At 56.4% G+C, this 15686-nt stretch overlaps 1 protein-coding gene across 2 annotated transcripts in view; it reads right to left on the reverse strand.

Annotated features, from left to right (window-relative positions):
* The window catches only part of TNRC6C (trinucleotide repeat containing adaptor 6C), a 283773-nt gene that overhangs the window by 165722 nt on the left and 102365 nt on the right, over positions 1-15686 (reverse strand). The gene's annotated exons all lie outside the window — the stretch shown is intronic.

Consider the following 15686-nt stretch of genomic DNA (forward strand, 5'->3'; position numbering starts at 1 on the left):
TTCCTGTCCCACCACCACCATGGTGAGCGGGTCCTGCTCACTGGCCAGCCTCAGGAAAAGAGCAGGGGAGGTCAGGAGCTCCCCACCTTCCCTGGCCACCACTTCTTGGGCTGAAGCTGCCCCATCCCTCCCTGTCCCGCCCAGCAGCAGGACATAACACGGGGAGGACCCTGAGATCTCCTGCCTAGCCCAGGAACACAACCCCCTTCAAACAGCCCATGCAATTAGGTAGATTTCCCTTTCATTCCTTTAATTATCCCTTTCTCCCCGTCGCCCAGCCCTCCCTCCTTTCTCATCACACTCTCCACTACACACTGTCTACTTAGCAAAATGAATGGCTGCGCTCCCAGCACAGGGGGACGTTAATGCCTGGGGCTGGCTAATGCTCCCCACGCACGGCAGCAGCCCGGGGGTTAAGCAGGGGGTTAAACACATCTCAGGGCTGCAGGGCTGTGCCCGGGGCACGGCAGCACAGCAGGGATGTCTGCAACCCGGAAAGCTTTGGGGGCAGCGATCTGCTTCCACCCTGAGCCCATCCACAGGGCACTCGAAGGGCAAACGCGTGGCGAGGTGTTTGCCCTCTTGCTTCTCACCCTTGGAGTGAAAGCAGGACCCGAATTATTCCTTACATAGCCTGAATTTTTTCACCACTGATCCAAACACGGAGCCGAACAGCCGTGGGGAGCCCGGCCCTGCTCCCACCAGCTGCAGCAAACGCTGCCCTTGGGCTGCATCTCCCCAGCCACCCACGACGGGGAGGTGATGCTGCCATCACCCAGTTCAATCAAAGTTTGCAAAAAGCCAGAGAAAAACGCAGTGAGTGTTCCTCCAAATGCAGCGCTGTCATGGGGGCATGGTGGTGCACGAGGGGGTGCAGAGCAGAGCCCCCCAGCTGAGAGATTTGGTGCCGGGCAAGCTCTGCTCCGAGTGCCTGCTCCCACCCGGCTGGCAGGAGGGGGAAGCCCCCAGCAGAGCCCGGTGCGCACACAGCTCTCCAGATCCGAGCTTTTCTGCGGTTTGACTGTAACGAGAAGGGGTCTCACAGCCTCCTCCTCCCCCAGACACCGAGTCCTTCCCAAGGATGAGGCTTTCCTGCCCACCCCATGGCACCGCAGCTCCTTACAGTGAGCAGCTGCTGGCGGCAACCCTTCCTCCTCTCTTTATTTCCCCGTGACTGCAGCGTGCCCTACATAGATCTTCTGCAAGTCAGACTGCAGCCAGGCAAACCAGCGTCTGCTGCCTTCGTTTGTCTGAACGACAGCTTCAGGAAGCAGCTCTCAGTGGCAAGGATGCTGCCGGGGGGCTGGGGGGCGGCCCCTTGCCCTGGGGCTCTGCCCAGCCCTGCCATGGCACCTCCCGGGGCAGCCCACAGGGTAAGGGGGATCACAGTTTCCCCGAACACGAGCGCGCAACGAGGCTAAATTCAAGTGGAAAAGCACTCGCAGCTCCTCAGCACAAGCTGCTTTAAATAAGGCATGCTGTAATAACAAGCTGGCTGCACCACGGAGGAGCCTTGAAGAGCGAGTGATGCACAGCAAGGAGCAGCAGGGTGGCAAAGAGAGGGCATGCGGGGTGAGGGCTGAGCCCCTGGTGCTTGCAGGGCAATCCGTCCCCAAACACGGAGCAAGCTTCGATTCCTCACACAGACTGCCTGAGGCCACCGTGCATCCCAGCAAGAAGCAACACCGTGGGGGGAAAAAAGACTTGAATGCAGCTGTAAACATTTCTGTGCTCCTCCTGCAGCCCGCAAAGCCTCCTGTTCCGTGCTTTGACAGCAAAAATCTGTCCGCGGGGCACCGGGGTGACATTCCCCTGCAGAGGGGCTGCCCTAGGGGTGCTGGGACCTCCTGCTGCTGGTGCAGCCACACCAGGGAGAGGGATGCCACCGTGCCCTGCCTCGGCAGCCTCATCGCAGGGCTCCTTCATCCCTGGGAGCTGGCGCACGTCCGAGGCTCCCGTTGGTGCTGTGACCCCAGGTCCCCGGCGAGGGACGCTCTGTGTCCGCGCTGTCCCCCGTCTCCTTAAGATAAACACGTCCTTCACTGTAGTCACCTACTCCATCATACACTCCTATCAAATGAGCCTTGCTAGCTCGTAAATTACTGTGCAAACCATTCCAAACAATAAAGGCAATTTTACTTACTGAACCATTAAATTTACATACTTAAATTAGACTCAACCAGACGTTGAGAGGGGACGTCTCGCGGCCAGACAAACAATGAATTTAGGGAAAGCGCCGCCGTGTACTTCCCCACCTCTCACATGAAATTAATGAGGTGCTTCAATTTAATCATCATTAAAATTACATCTTTATTTAGTTACTTAGCAGAGTTTGACTTGCGGCGTGGCGTGGAACAAGCCACAGGAATGCCTCCAACACCAAGCCTGCCGAGGGGAGGCAGGGAGGAGCTCCGTGCCCCCAGACGCCCTTCGCACCCATCCTCGGTCAAGATCCCAAACCTTCCTCAAGGGCTCGATGTTCAGGTAAAGCAACGAGGGAAGAGAACCGGCAAGTTGAGGAAATAAGGTTTGGGATGGGCCTGAGACGTGTTTGAGGCAGGCAGAGAGCCGCATTTTGTCTTTAGGTGGCACCACGGGGAGCTCCCGCAGCACCTCCAGCCTAAAAGTTCAGCGCACGTGGCCTGCAGAAGCTCATTAGCAAAGCAAGAGTTTGAAACAAAAGCACACGGCGATACGGAGACAAAGAGACAAGAGACACGCCTGATCTCGTGTGCATCTGCAATTTGTTTTGCATTTGCTCCCACACACACATAATTTATTCATCTCAAGATGCTCCCGTGGTGCCGTCGCAGGGGAGCCGGCTGGGGAAGGCTCAGGCTGGGGAGCGCAGAGCTGCGGGGCTGTGGCAGCGATCCCAGGGCACTGCCAACCAAATCCTGGGGTCACCTTGCCCAGATTCCCCTGGGGAGGCAGAGAGGGGATCTGATCTGCCTGCTGGGGACAGGCTGCCCGCAGGGGAAGGGGAAGGGCCAGCACCCTGCACCAGGGGACCTGATTCTTGGGCTTATATTGTCCTGCAGAACCAAAGGGTTGCGTACAAAACCAGCACAAAGACATTACTGAGCCTTGTGGAAGGTGAAAAATAAAAATCAGTAGGGAAATCAGCACCTCCTGTGCCAGGCATCACATCTGCAAGGGGTATGAGACGAAGTGGCTGAAGCAAAAAGCTCTGCAAAAAGGTAGGAGGATGGGAGAGGTCCTCCCCTGAGACAGGTGCTCCTGGTTCACCCGAGGTCATGCAGGAAGCCAAAGGCTTAACAAGGTCTCCTTAAAAATCAGTGGGGTACAACACCACAGACCTTTTTGGTTACCATAAAACCGTTTTCATCCCGACAGCCAAATTCTCTACCCACACGGAGAAGCCCAGCGATGTCGCTGGCCTCACTCCTGTTTGACAGAATGAGCAAGATCCGACCTTAACGAGTTCAACATCTGGATGGGAAATGCTGAGAACCCCTCTTCCCCATGGATACACACGGCTCCACATGGACGGAGCACGTCCACGTTGCTCCCACCAGGAAGCCTTCCCTTCCCTTCGACTCACTGCATCCACTCCTGCTCCAGCAGCAAAGGGCACTCAGCTCCCAAGGAGCCCACAGTGACACCGTGGGCGTTGTGTCCTTCCCAACAGACCCCTCCAAAGCCAGGTTTACGTGGCCCAAGGTGCCATCTTCCAGCTGCCAGCAGGAGCACTGCCCTCGTGCTGTCACTGCTGGCACCGTGCAGCTCGCTGTGGGCATGCAGGGTGTGCACAATGTGCACAGCACCTCCCAGTGCACCGCACCGCCAGCTTGTAGGGCTACAAATCATGGCCACATGCTTAGATGCCACTTAAAAGCTTGGTTTTCTCTTCGGTCTCTGCCCCAGCCCCGTGCTGGCAGCAGGTCTGGGCTTTGACCCGCTGCTGGGGCACAGCCACGGCGCAGGGAGGACGAGGGGCGTCTGCCCGGCGTCCCCTTGGTGGCATCTTCACTCGGGCACGGAGGATAAAGAGAAGTAAAGTACAGTGGGAGACGGCACTCACACCTGAAAGCGCCTTGCGTTGAAAGAAAAAAACAGCCCCCTGCCAAGAGCTTTGTAGCTTTTGTAAATCAAAATACACTTTGGAGGTAAAACCTCCCAAGTTACGGCAGGCGAGATGAAATGAAGCCACGAGGAGTGGGGATGGCAGGAGTGGGGCTGCGGGGACTGGAGCCAGAGCTACAGTTTGTCTACATTAAAAATGCAACATCAGCAGAGGCGTCTGAAAGAGTCATTTATCAACCCCTGGATTAGAGAGACGTCTCAAAGTAAGTGCACCATTTACACGCACGTACGCACAAATTGTCTGCTGGGGAAGGAGAGGAGAGCGGCAGTCCCCGCGCCGTGGAAGTTTCCCTCCAGTCCTCTGGGTAAACGTGGGGCCAGGACCACATTAGGCATGGAAAACAGGAGCCTTGCTCGTGGTAACACGGGGTACAATTCATGTGAGCAGCCGGGATGGAAAGTAATCTAATGCTGCAATTTCAGAGAAACAATACAGAGTCACTCACATACATCATGATTAATGGCTGGATACCATGGTGTGAAAACCATTTAAAAAACGGCATTTTTGTCACTGACAATGTTACACGCATAGTAAAGGTCATACATGATAAGAGCATTATCCATATTTCTTCTGCAAACATGCTTAACCTTGTAGAGCACCATTCCCTGGAAGATTGGTGATCCATCTCCAGCTGCAAGCGGCGCTCCTCGGAAGGCGCGAAGGCCGCTTTGACATTTATATCGCTCACGTCCCTGCACACGCCGGCTCTGGGGGACCCCCAAACCTTCCCGACCAGAGAGCAAACGTCCCCCAGCAGCTCTCCTCCCTCTGCCTCATCACGGGCTGGCACCTCACGGCCAGCTCCTTGCTGCACACCCAGGTACCTGCAAATCCCCCTAAAGGCTCATTTTGCCCCCCTTGGCCACGGGTAGGTCCCAGCAGTGGGGTCGGACACACGAGGGGCTCGTCTCTGCTACCTGGTCCTTAGCGGTGGGAAGCCGGCAGCTGGCTGACCTGCAGACACCACCCAGGTCCAGGATGACCATCTTGGAGATGGTCTGCAGAGAAAAGCTTGGATGAGCCTCTAAGACATTCGCTTTTCTGACGGCTGAATTTAAAACACACAAATCCCTTCCAAAGGGCCTGCCTTGGCCATGGAAAAGGATGCTCTGGGGACCAAGTCAGTTGATTCAGGTAAAAACCCACCCACAGCTTGCACAGTCACAGAATCACAGAACATGCTGAGCTGGAGGGGACCCGCAAGGATCCTCCAGGCTTGCTGAAACCCATCACCACTGATACTGGGAGCCAGACTGCAGCCCTGCTCGCAGCTTGGCTGAAATCCGGAGGAGCAACAAGCTCCACACTACATTTCTCAGTGGGTTACATGGCCTCCTGGAAACCCCAAAGAAAGTGGCACTCAGTAAGCTGGCTGACACATGGTGACAAGGGCAGTTGTTTAAAATGCAGTCCCCCATCTATCCCTGTTTGCACAAGCATTCAGTGCTCGGCCATGCCTTGTTCTGCCCACCTGCCTCTTGGATCCTCCTCCTGTCGGTGCTGAGCTCTCTGGGTTAACTTAAGGCCCGGCAACAATTCCGTTACACTCCCCACAGCCAAGCCAAGCACAAGATCTTCAAGGCCTCGTACCAAAATGTAATTATTTCTACAGCCAACAAAAAAAAGACGCGTGAAACAACTGTTTGTGCAGCGAGATCTGGTGCAGGGCTCGTGGCGTTGGGGCCGGCTGGACTTGGAGCACCGCGGCCGTGCCTCTCCTCCAGCAGAGGTCCAAGGATGGGGGCAGCACCAAGGATGTCATTATCCTAGAGCAGGGCACAACCATGAAAACCCACCAAATCGCCGTGTGACGATGCTGCTCACCTCCTCTGCCTGCTGCCGAGTCCTTGCTAACACCCCAGCCTGGCTCTGAAAGGCGCAGGGATGCTGTTGTGCCCTGGAGCAGGGCTTGCAGCGGCTCTGCGGGCAGGGGCTCTGCCCCCACTGCTCCCCACAGCCCTCTCAGGGTGGCGAGATCTCACTCGGGAGGAATTTCCCCTCCAGGAGCTCAGTGCCTTGCCACCACCTTCCTGAGCAGGGAGCCTCACTCTCCCAGCACCCCGGGTTGCCCCCCTGGGATTTTTGCATCACTGGAGAAAGCACTGTGACCTCAGGTCTCCCCGCCAGCCCCCACCTGGCCCAGCTTTGGTGCTTTTGGTGTGAAGAGCCCCGGGAAGCCACAGGGCTGCGGAGGGGAGATTTGCAGGCTGGCACTCGCAGCTTGTCAGGTCAGCTCGTGCTCTCCGATGGGAGCAGGGCACAAAGCCTTTCCCCACGGCCGTTTGCAAAGCCTGGCTGGACCAAATCATTCTCATCGTGGCCGCCTCGCTCTGAGCCACCTTACCCATGCAAATACTCCAACGCTATTAATATGAATGAATGCATCTTGTCTCGGGGTGTCTCGTGGCAGGAGCCATTTCAGCAGTGCTGCGAGGGCGGAGGGAAGGAGGCAGCGCAGCTGAGCAGCCCTGGCTGCATCTGTCCTGTTCCGCAGATGACAATTTCTCTCTCCCAGGAGTGCCACAGACTAGAGGCGCTCACAGATTATACATCATTCAGTCTTTTGCTTTGCAAAATTAGCTTTCTTAGCAAGGAAACAAAGGATTTGCTGGATTGGATCCGGCTACCGACATGTCTGCTGCTGCAGCCAAGCTCCAGCCCTTCAGACACCCGCAGCTCTCCTCCACTGTGCCGGCCAAGTCCCTGCCTGGGAAGCCGCGTGCACGGCCCGAGATTGCTTCCAGATTGCCCCAGAAATTCATCTGCTGCTCAGCAGCAGGTAGTTTAACTTCTCTCCTAATTCTGTCACCTTACATACCCACAAACGGCCAGCGTTATTCAGTCCTTTTAAAAACTCAGCCGGAGCATTTATCTCAGTAAGCGCCTTCAGCGCTGCCCTTCGTGATGCCGGCTGCCCGCCACATGAAAGGAGGGTTTCTTTTTACCAGCTCGGGATTTACTGCCCCGCACGCTTTGCCGTGCGGCCGCTGACACAATGCAGCTTTTGTAGGGCGAGGATGGCGCTGGGGGATCGGCAGCGCAGGAGCCGGCAGGAGACAAAGATCCCGGGCTGACGGGAAGGCCGTAACTCAGGACACGTTTCGTGGCAGGGGTGAGCAGCAGGAGCACCACAGCATCCCCCAGAGAGGAGCACGGCACGGCCGGCACCTCCAGCGCCCCGTGGTGGGTGTTGGAGCGCTGCGGGTCCTGCAGGGGCTGCACCTCGGAGCCTTGCAACCCTTCACCAATTGTGCAAATTGAGACGGGGGACGAAGGCTTGGCGGGGCAAAGCTGCTGCTCCCCATGGACCTCAGAAAAAGGGTTTGTAGCCACGAAGAAGCCTTGAAGGCAATACAAAGCCTCGTGCCTCCAACCGGGGGTGAGCAGGCAGGGTTGTGCAGCCTGGCAGACGGCACTGCCACAGCCTCTTCTCTCCTGACCTTTTACTTCTGGCCGCAAGCAGAGCACACAGGTCACGTTGCTGTGTTTTACAAAGCCTGGGGTCAAACTTCTCCCCAAATGCAGAGAGAAAAGGTTTATTTTGGGCTGCGTGCCACGTGCTGCTGCCGGGCTGAGCGCAGCTTCACCTCCTCACCGTGCGAGTGCTGGCACTGACGGGTGCCGTGGGGCAGGAACCCCCTCCCCTGCTCCGCACCTCCAGGATTTGCTGCAGGAGAAGGAAACCTCCCCGGCTGCACGCACAAAGGACGATTCAGCCCCACGGATCTCATCTCCACACCCGGAGCCCTGCCCTGGCTGTGCACGCCCGCTGGCCAGCCGTCCCCAAAGGGCAGCGCGGGCGTTGAGGGCTCGCAGAGAGCACCCACGCGCCGTGCGCACACCCAGCCACAGCGACCGACACGGGAACCTCCTGGAGATGTTGGGCTGCAGCCCCGTGTGGGTGTCTGCTCACACACACGACCCCGTGAGCTCACCTGGGTGTGGGGGCACGGGGACACGCGTGTTCCCACCAGCCACGGCCCCCAGGCCCCGGGCTGGCTGCTGAGGCTGCTCTCTGCCATCTCCTGCGAGCCGGGCCCCGGGAGCGCTGCACACATCATTATTCTTGCTAATTACCAGGAAACATCAAACAAGACAAGCGTTTTACTCCTCATCACTGAATTTTGTTATGCTAATTAGAGTTGTATAAGCTGTTGCTATTAAACCTGGAGAGTCAGAAAAACATTTGCATTAATACCCACAAAGCTGCATCAAAACCTAGTTATTAGTATTTCAATGAGGCTCGGGTTATGGGGAAGCTGCTGCCATTTCAGGGGCTGGTTTGTTGTTTTTAAGTCCTGCTGTGAGCGAAAATATAAATAAATGCAGGGCGAGGCCTCACGCAGACAATGCTCCTTTTAAAGGGGGAATGAAAAACCGAGGGGAACTTTGATCAGGAACAGAGCTAACAGCAAGAGGAAGGGGGAGCGCAGAGGTGCTGCGGGCTCGGCGCTGCTCTGCAGACCTGCTGCGGGTGCTGGACGCTGCTTTTAGGATTTCCAAGGGGCTCCCAGGCACGTCGTGTGCTTGGGGGGTTTGGGGTTGGCGCGCCCAGACACAGCCAGGAGCAGGAGGTGCTGCTGTGCTCTGAGCCCCACGAGCTGTGCTCAGGCTGCCGGTGCTCGCACGGGGCAGGACCTGTGGGGACGATGTGCCTGCCAGGACACGTCTCGGCCCTATATTGGGGAACCACCCCAATTCCAGCAGTGGCAATCAATCCCTTCTCTTCAGCGCCAATCACGGCAGCCAAACGTTTCATCTGAAGATCTCACAGCACTTCAGAGAGGCACATTAATCCCCCCCACGCCCCTTTGATACACCAATTATCACCGTTTGATGCAGCAAATGCAGCCACGAAATTTAGGGGGGCTCAAACCGGCAGCAAGGGAAGGGCACTTTAACCCCTTAGCTCCCAGTGCCACAGAACCACTTGGGTCTTTGGGAAGGCACAGAAAACTATTCCCATCGTATGGAGGGGTTGGAAACGCAGGAAGGGGGCAGTGCACACCTCACAGCGCGGTGCCAGGCCTGAGCGCAACAGAGGAAACGCTTTGGGGAGCGCTGGGGAAGGACTCGAGCTGGCACCAAGCATCCCTGCCCCGGGGGAACGCGGTGGGTGCTGCCCTGGGGGTGCCGCCCTCGCCAGACTTCAGCCATCAGCAGCTTCCCCGGCTGCTGGGCTCAAGCCACAAAACTCCCTTTGCCTGGCATTTATTTCTCACTAAAGAGCAGAGCCTATTGACAGCTGGCTGGGGCTTAAATAATACATCTCCAGCTCTCCCTCTAACCCGTGGTGCTGCTCTATTGATGGGGCTCCAACTTACCTGTTTTTAACAGGCCATTTGTCACCGATTCCTGGAGAGGGAGAGCCGTTCCCTCTCTCACTGTCTATTTCTATCAAAGAATAGAGAAGAAAAAAAAGGGGAAGAGAAGGATTTGTTCCGTTCCCTCTTCCTGGTGGAGACACACAGGTGGATTTAGTGGCAGCGGTGGTTGGGTGACGCTGAGTGCTGGTGGCAGCGCCTCCTGCTCCAGCCTTTGGGTACCTGCCCTGCCCCATGCTGCCCTGGGACACCCCGGTGCCGAGCGGGGCCACCCGCACCGTGCCCTGCATGGAGCACCCAGCCCAGGGCCGTGGATACGCAGCCCCAGCGTCCCCCTTCCTCAATTTCGGGAGCATCTTTGCCTCCGAAAAACCAAGTTAAGGTCTCTGCCCTCTGCCCCGATACGAATCAGCGTCAGAGGAGGTGAAGAGGAGCTGGGTGCCGCCGCCCCACGGGGCTGCCCTGACACCGTGTCCTCCCTAAGCACCAGCAGATTACCAGAAATCCACATCAGCCACGCTACGGCAAGGAGAACCCTAAGAAGGATGAGGGGAATGGAGACACTGTGAAATGCAATAGATGTCAACTTCTACTTATTTTTTAATTTCATCTCTTACAAGCTTTTTGGAAGCTAACATGATTAAGTTCTTCACACAATTTATTAGCATCATGTTGGAAATCCAGCGGTATATTGGTCTGTCTGAGTAATCCAATTAGTAAAATGTATTTATTTAACCAGAATATTAGCTGCACACAAACCCAAATGAAGCAAAGTCCCTGATCCTGGGGTTCCTCTCACTTCTCGGAATTCATTTACCAGCTACAGAAAGCTCTACACTAATGAAATAAATATCAGCCCAGTGTTTTTGGAATAAGACAAGAAAACCAATCTTGCTGCCCAGCTAACAGCCTGTTTCTTTTTCTTTTTTTTTTTTTTCTTTTCCCTTTTTTCCTTTGCAGTGGATGACGGTGGCACGCAGATTTCACAGCTTTGCAGCACACTGGGTTTTCTGGCTTTTCCATCTCGCTCTCTCCCAAACCATCCCTAGATCTCCGCAGGCCCACCTGGGTTTCCACTCCGTGAAACTACCAAATCGCTCCCAGAATGAGGAACGTTTCCATTTGGCAGCCCCAACGCAAAGGCGAACCTCGTCCCCTCTCCACCCTGATTTGCGAGCGCTTTGAAATGAAATCACTGTGGGAAGCGGCGGCTCCCGAGCTCTTTTTTCCTCCTAATGAAGGAGCTGAGTGACAGCCCCCGAGGCTGGAGGGCTGGCAGCATCCTCAACACATTTGTACCGACCTGACTCGGCGCTGAGCTGAAGGGACCAGAGAGGAGCACTGACTGATGCGTGGCAATCTGGGGGGATATTTGGGGATTTTTCCTTATTTTTTTTTAATCTTAAGCACGCACACCTCCCAGCACGCCAGCATCCCAGCCGTGGGATGGGGCAGTGCCGATCTCTGGGTGACTTTCCCCTGCCAGCATCCCTGCGGGGCCGCAGCGAGGCCAGGGGAGTAGCACAGGAGGACAGCGCTGTCCCCTGGCCCCAGGGAGCAGCTCGCTGTTGACTGATGGTATTTTTCCAGAGCCGCTGCTCCAATTTATCTTCATTAATTGGATTAATGCGTTATTTCCCCCTGTGAACAGCGGCAGGAGCTGTGGTCAAGAGCAGCAGCGAGGAGGCGCGAGGCAGCGAGCTGAGGCTGCTGCGAGACCCCGGCGCTGTGGCAGTGAGGGGTTCCTCTGCTTTTGGGGTCTGGGCACCAGGAGAGCTGCAGATGGGTTCAGGGGAGCCCCAGCCACCCTTACACCTGGCTTATCCCATCCAAACAGGCTGGCAGTGAGACCTGGGGTAATGCAGTACCCCAAAAACGGGCACCACAAGAACCCAAAATCTGGGATTTTGGTGAGCCAACAGGGATGGGTTCACCTCACTTGCACAGACCCCAGTTCTCTCTGTCTCAAGGAGCAGGACCACGTTTTCCATCTCCCTGCGCTGCAGCAGCACCCATGGGACTCCAAAATAAAAAAAAAAAAAAAATAAAGTCCTAAGGCAAAAAAAGCTAATTTTGTGTTTATTTCAGGTCATCCGAGCACCATCGCTGCTGGAGGAGGGGACTCGCTCGGGCTCGGTGCTCGAGTGCTGCTCATTCACATGCAGAGAATTTGAGAGATCCTCCCATTAATGCAAACAGGAATTACTCGTGTAATCTGGGGATTAGCAGAGCCCGAGGAATTATTTACATTTCCTAAATGAGGGAAACTGTATCAAGTGGGTAAGTCAGAGACAGGCAGCCGAGGTGCGGGAGGGCGACGCGCTGCCGGCATCGTCAGGAGCCGCCACGATTTCCCTCGACAAGCGCTCGTTTGGGGTTTTTGGTTTGAGGTTGCACAAGGTGTTTGGTGCCTTTGGACACAAACTGCTGCTGAGGTGCAGCGTGGATGGACTGAGGCTGTCCTGGGGCTCGCTGCCAAACTCTACACCATGAGGCAGTGCCTCAGGATCCGGGGACCCCCCTGGCTGACCCCATGGAGCTCCCCAAGGTGCCTTCCCCCGCAGGGCAGGGGTGCAGCAGTGGCAGGATCAAGGCAAGGACCAGCACCGCAGCCGCCCTGCTCTCCGCAGCCTTCACCCACCAGGAGCTGTGTGGGGCTGGCGGCAAGACCCTCGCTGCCCCGTCCCCCCCAGAGGCCGCACTCCCCTCCCCACGCCGCCACCACCCGTTACAGCCACCCTAATTTTTCAGGCGCCAGACGGCGGCGAGTCAGACTCCATTTCCAAACTAAGACATCTCGCGTGCGCTTCTCCCTCCCCTCCAGACTAATAGCTGACAATGTATGCCTTCCACATTAATGATAAGGGTTCAAGGGGAAAGAGGCTGCTCTCCCGTTTCGCTGACATTACACTCTCCTATGTACCCACCAACATACCCTAAGGCAACAGAACTAGTAATAGGTTCCTCTAACTGCCTCCTGCATCAAATTTGACACCGGGTGCTTTCTTCTCCTTTCCCATCGCTCACCTTATAACTCTGTCATCATCATTGATTTTGACTTAAGGAAAAAAAAAAAAAAAGAGAGAGCGAGCCCTCTGAGAGAGCCCTCTGAGAGAGCCCTCTGAGAGAGCCCTCTGAGAGAGCCCTCTGAGAGAGCCCTCTGAGAGAGCCCTCTCTCCCTGCTCCTGCAGCGCTGGGGCAGGGAGGCTCAGCTGCCAAGGGGACGTTGGGCAGGGAGGCACAGGCCACCGGGAAGGCTTTGATTGTGCCTGGGCTGGGGAGGGATGCAAGCAGCGTGCCGGGAGCGCTCGCTGCCCCCAGCAGGGTGGGTTTGCAGCCCTGGGACCCCGCTGCGGGCTGCAGGGGTGCTCTGCTGGAGAGCAGACAGCACCACTTGGTGCCCGGTGGCTTTTTGTGCTGGGCTCATCCCGCCGCCGAGGGCAGGATTTGCTCATTTTGGGGCAGCGCTCCTTTCCTCCTTCCTCTGCCTTTCTTCCAGAGAACAGACAGCCGGAGCAATCCCCGCCTGCCTCCAGACTACACCAAACCCCGTTACCTCCCCACACTCCCCACATCACCACCTGCAGCAGGGGCGATGCCGACGTGCCCAGCCCGGAGCAGCAGCAGGCTTGTCCTTAGCAGCCCGTCCCCGGAGCGCGGCTGACCTGCAGCTGGTGTTCTCTTTGATTTATGTCACAGCCTATTTGTGTCCTCTGCTTAAAACAATCCCGTTCGTGTCAGCAGTAAATGAAACTGTGTACCATCCGGCAGCTGCTGGGCCGCCACCTGAAATGAGTTTCGCTCCAGTTCTTAGCAGGCAGAAATCCTTTTAATCAGCCCAACTGCCAGCACCTCCTTGGAGCTGCAACGGCACGGGGATGGGAATGGGGAGAGGAGCGCTGCAAGCCTGGGACACGGCGCGAGCCCTGGGGTTGCTGGTGGCTCCCTTCCAGGGTCACAGCCGCTCCGGACGGGTGGCATTTGGCCACAGAGCCCTGGCAAGCTTTGTTTGCGGCTGCGAGAGCCAAGCAGGGGAAAAAGGGGCACCAGATGGCCACTGCAATGCACTTGATTTGGGGCTCCTGTTGCTGCCACCACCAAGAGAGCACGAGGGGAGCAGGTCAGGAACCCCCCAGAAGAGCCAGGCAGCAAAACCTCGCTGCAGCCGCTGTCCTGGTGAGTCCCCGAGTGAAGGACCCGGCTAACGAGGCTGCTGGCAGGGAGCAGGGAGCGTTTGCCAAAGCTGTTTGCTTTCATTAAGGAGGGCAGCCAGAGCCAGGCTGCTCCTCTCGGGGACTCGGCGTGAGGCCACGGGACCTGCTCATCCCTCCTGAGTGACAAACGGAGCCTGAGCAGCGAGCATCAGCCACCCCCAGCTGGCTGCTTGCAAGCCAAAAGCGATTCGAGGGAATTATTCTGGAAATAATTCTAAATAATGGATGAACGCAGAAAACTGCAGGCTGCTTACAGATAACTCACCAACCGAAAAGAGCTGAATTTGCCGACTAGATGATTCACTATTGATTATTTCCCCAGCTCCAGCTGTAACCTTATTTAAAGCATTAATTAAGACAAGTCTTCATAGTTCAGCATATTCTAATCCTTCGCAGGAGAGCTCTCGAGAGCTCAGCGCTGCCCTTTGGGGGTACAGCTGAAGAATCCCAGCCAGGGGCACCGTGAGGGGCCCATCCCATCCCAGCCACGTCCCAAAGAGCCGATGCAAACGTTGCAGCAGGCTGCAGGGCTGGGAGCACCGGGGTGCAGCAGGGGAGGGACAGATCCCACCCGCTGCCGGCTGGATTTCAAGAGCAGGACAGCTGCCTCCTGGGATAAACCCTTTAAAGGCAGCCGAGGCAATCTGGCTGCCCTCAGGTGACCCGGTGCCAGGTCTGCCCCGGTAACAACCCCTTGCTGCATGCTCTGAAACTTGCTCCAGATTGCCCCTGTGCCACCAGCCCCTAGGAAATCTCTGCACGGCTCTGCCGGGTGTCAGCTCTGGCCCGTTTTTGGCAGCGCTGGTGCCAGCCCCTGTAACCCAGCGGGCAGCAGGAGGGCAGAGCCTGCGGAGTTAAAATAAGGAGAAGGAACCCGCGTTGCCTTTCAGTTACAATGAGCACTGCTCCCACTGCCACACCTGCACGGCTGTGACGTGAGCGCAAACGCAACCACATCGGGAACTGCTCTCCGGGGAGAAGACCCTTATGCACGTCTCGCTGACAGCAGCAAAACTTCAGCCCGTGCTGAAAGCTCCAGCGAGCTAAATACTCAAATGTGCCCTTGGTGAAACGTGGATGGGAAAACCCAGGCCAGGAAGATTCCTGACTCAAGTCCCCGAGGAGCCCGGCACGTGGTGCTGGGGCACAGGGGCACGCTGCTGCTCTGCGCCGTGCTCCCCATGGGGGATCCGCAGCCGCTGCTTGCTCCACGGAGCCCCCGGCCCCGTGCCCGGCGCTGCCTGCACTGAGCTTCACGGGCAGACACACGCCTGCTGTCCCCGTGTCGGCACCAAGCTGAAGCTGAACTGCTGGCTGATGAGCTCAGCATCGCCCGAAGCATGTTTGCATCACCTCTGGATGACTTGGAGGATAGAAGAGCAAGTTAGCATCTGCCTAAAGCAAGCCCAGTATCTGACTGATTTTAGTTCTCAGAGCTGTATCTAAGAAAAAAAGCTCAGACAGGGAACATTGAGCCAGCTCTGAAATCCAGGCCACCGATGGCTTCAGTCTTTTGAGCCCATTTCCATGCCCATGCCCTACCTTCTCCCGTGAGCTGCTCTCACCCAGCTGGGGTTTGCCAGCAGAGCCATTCGGCCCTTTCCCCACTCTCAGCACTATCTGGCGTGGGGATCACATTGTGGGCAAGCCATCACCAGCTGCCTGGCCCACACAGCCCTAATTTATCCTAAATTATCCCTGAAGATTAAAGCAAGATTCCAGAGCAAGTCCCTTTCCCCCCCGTGAGATGCAATCAGCCACAAGCTGTGTCTCGCAAGACTCAACTTGGAGGTGAAGTCAGACCTGACCACTAACCAAGGGAAGCTAGCAGGAGATGAATTAAAAATTCAAACAAAATACAGCACAATCACTTGAATTTTAGCAGCATGCTCAGGTCTTTTTTTAACAATTTCAGTGCTTCTGCAGACTGTTTTGTGCATGTAAGGAAAATTACTTCAGCTTGTCTGCAAGAAAGACTTGCCAAGATTGCAAACATTTGGAGTAACCATTTGCACGACACATGGCACAACATCCGAGTCC

The sequence above is a fragment of the Aythya ferina genome (genome assembly GCF_964211825.1).
Source record: "Aythya ferina genome assembly, chromosome: 18".
Classification (NCBI taxonomy): Eukaryota; Metazoa; Chordata; class Aves; order Anseriformes; family Anatidae; genus Aythya; species Aythya ferina.